Source organism: Coenobita brevimanus, chromosome 34 (assembly GCF_032717465.1).
Source record: "Coenobita brevimanus isolate Jiangsu-jjx chromosome 34, ASM3271746v2, whole genome shotgun sequence".
Lineage (NCBI taxonomy): Eukaryota > Metazoa > Arthropoda > Malacostraca > Decapoda > Coenobitidae > Coenobita > Coenobita brevimanus.
Window position 1 is genome coordinate 12,135,487 of NC_136987.1, and position 3,589 is coordinate 12,139,075.

Sequence of the window (3,589 nt, forward strand, 5' to 3'; positions counted from 1 at the left end):
AATTCAAGATCAGTTCATTTCGAGATGCCTGGACACACTGTGTATGAATGACTGGAGACCGTAGGCAGTAAGAAAAACAGAGATGGAGACAATTCCAGAGTTGACATGTTGCATACATGAATGACTGGAGCAACGGTTAACTCTTGCATTAGAGAGTTGGACAGAAAAGGGCTGAGTTTGTTGCTAAGACGGGTGCCGCGTGCCTGCCGTGGTGGTGGAGGGATGCAAGCAGACAGTTCAGAGGAGCAGTGACCATTGACGTGGCGATAGAAAAGAGACAATCGTGCAACAGTGCGGCGGAGACAGAGGTTGAAGGGAGCCAGTAAGAGGAAAGTCAATGAGACGAAAAGTTTCCGACTCCATCCTGTTGAGAAGAACTGTGTAGGGAGCCTCCCCACACATGACAGCTGTGCTCTACACAGGGGCGAATAAAACCCGTGTATAAAGTCAACAACTGTGCAGGGCCGTGGGTTAGGGCTTCCTGACTAAAACCTCCCTAAGTGAAGAGTCCAGTCCTGCTGTGGACTAAAAATGGAAAGTACATAATGATGATGATAATACTACCATATATTTCTTTCTAATGACTGAATATAATATTTAGCTAAGCGAGTTTCAGCCACACTCAAAAAAAGTGTGTAACCAGGATACGGGACGAGGACCCAACTCGCCATGTATCCCACCAACCACTTTCCCCAACCTCCTCCCTTTAGAAAGTAGTTTTATTTTTCAGATGTCATTACCACTATATAATAATGAATTTATAGAAGTAAAAGATTATTCTTATTAATTAATTTTACACGTGTGGTGTGAGGACTGTGTTGGTGTGTGAGGACTGTGGTGGTGTGTGAGGATTGTGTTGAGCGAGGACAGTGGTGGTGTGAGGACTGTGTTGGTGTGTGAGGACTGTGGTGGTGTGTGAGGACTGTGGTGGTGTGTGACGATTGCGTTGGTGAGTGAGGACTGTGTTGGTGAGTGAGGACTGTATTGGTGAGTGAAGACTGGTGGTGTGTGAGGACTGTGGTGGTGTGTGAGGATTGTGCTCGTGTGTGAGGTCTGTGGTGGTTTGTGAGGATTGTGTTGGTATGTGAAATATAATCTATTCGTGAGAACAAAACAGACTCGACCTTCTCATGGACCCACTTCACGTGTAACTAAGGAGAGAGAAACAGATGACCTTTATCATACAAATGGATGGCGAGTGAGAAAGGGCCGGGGAGAACAGGAGGTAGATAAGGCAGAAGGCGGTAGATGTACGGGAGATTAATGCTTGAAAAGGCATACATATTGCATAATAATTGCAAAATTCCACATCAACAGCCTTGTGCCTTACCCACCTCCTATTCTGCCTGCCCCTTTGTTGTATAATAAAGGTCTACCTGCTTCTCACTCCTTACAGCTGAAGGAGGTCCTTGAGAAGGCTGAATCTGTTGTCACCAATATATTATATAGGTATTTCTAAATCTGAGTACTGCAAATTAAAATTGAAGGACACAGAGAAATATTTAGTTATAACCAATTATTCAAAGGGCACGGTAGCTCTATCTGCTCATGCTACTCCCCAAGGAGTATTCAGAGCAATGCAATAACAAATATTCAATTATGAATAGTTATACCCAAAACATCATCAATATACAGTATAAATCAATAGTTATTCAGTGGGACAGTCAATCCCAAAATACCGACAAATTAGTCAGTAGACTGTCCTTCTGATGTCAGTTTATTAGTAATTTCCCACTGGTCAATCACTAGCCTATCACTGAGACCTTTGACGGTCAGCCAGTCAGTCTCTCCAGAAGTCAGTCCCTTGATCCTTTGTTAGTAGTCACCACGAGAAAATGCAGCTGCCAGCCAAAGCTCCGTACATGCGGGGTCACCATTAAATTCTTACGAGTAGAAGTACTTGAAAGGGTACAGCAGGGAAGGTTGTTGGTACGCTGAAAGCAGTGATGAGAAATAGGGAGGTGAGTATGGAAGTTAAGAAGTCACTGCATGATGGCATTGTGATCCCTACCCTGACGTATGGAAGCGAGGCGTGGACCTTGCAAGAGGGGACCAAGTCAAGAGTGAGAGCAGTGGAAATGAGTTACTTGAGAGGAGCATGTGGAGTGACGTGGAGGGACAGGTTGACGAATGAAGAAGTGAAGGAACGTTGTGGGATGGATGTGGATGTGGTTGAGAAGATTAGGAGAAATACACTGAGGTGGTTTGGACATGTGGAGAGAATGGAGAATGAAAGACTGACTAAGAGGGTGTATGTAGGTGAGGTGGAGGGAGGGAGAGGGAGGGGTAGACCGAGGATGAGGTGGAGGGATGGAGCTGAGAGGTATATGAGGGAGGGGGGGTGAGTTGGGGGGAGGGTAGTCAAATGGTGGGTGACAGTGACTTGGAGGCGTTTTGTCTGCGGCCACCCTTTGCGGGATTAGGGCGTCGGGCTATAGATAGATAGATAGATAGATAGACTGTTAACCAGGAAACGTGCCAGTCTTTGGATTACTGAATCGCTTAGAGCAGCCTGTAGCTTCCTGGTTAAACCCTATATCTCTATTAACCGGAGAACAAGCTGTTCCCTGGTTAATGCACAGGCACAGTGTGGATATGAGGGGTTAGGTCCAGAGCCTTGCCTGGCGCTTTCAAGGGAGACAGCAGTCAATCAGGCCCAAGCTCCTTCTCTCCACTGCGAGACCATGCTTCATTTCAGCTGATCCACCCCCTGCAGCATCGACCCCTGGTAAGTTAAAAAGATCCCGACGGGTGCCAATTAACTAACAGGGCCCTCAGTGACCCACAGCCCGTCACAGGTCGAAAGAGTAGTAACCGTTAACTCGGGGCTATCCATGCCTATGCTCCTAATCTATGTATTTTCCGGCGGTATTTGATCCTACACACTCGAACATCCTTTTTACTCTACACTTACAACTAATATAAGTAAGCTGGAGGATTCTTATGCTGCAAGATCCTCACCTTCCGTATCTCTATTTACATCTATCATATAAGGAAATTTTTAAACAAAAATATAATTCGTATATAACGTAAACTCAGTCATAATCTATACATATTCGCAGACATGCATATTCATTCTTAATTTCCAAAACAAGACTTTCACTGATTGGGGATGTTACTATAGCATTTCATACATACTTTATTTCAATGCTGATCACAGGTGTGCTTGTGACATACTTGACGTTGTTTCGTGGACGATTTTACTTTAGGGCGATTCTGAGTGTATCCTGGACCATAAAGAGACTCCGGGCATGAATGACACTTGTGCCGCTTGCCTGACCTATTCTCATGTGTTACTTCTGGGACGGCCTCCTCTACCCCTCCCTGTCTGAGCATCAGATTCATCTTAGCTATTGTATTCCTGGTCAGACCACAAGCCTGACCTTTTCTTCTTTCAATTTTCGGATTACACAATGCCTTCACTAACTGCCAGCCATAGGAGATTGAAGCAATTTTTCTTGGGTCCTGATTATTATATAACGCATAAATTGTCTGTGAATTTACTCTGGCAGTGTCGACAATGTAGCCAAGGGCATTCACTGTCCATCTTCTAGATTTAGTGTGTACTGTATGAAAACTTATTCTCTGA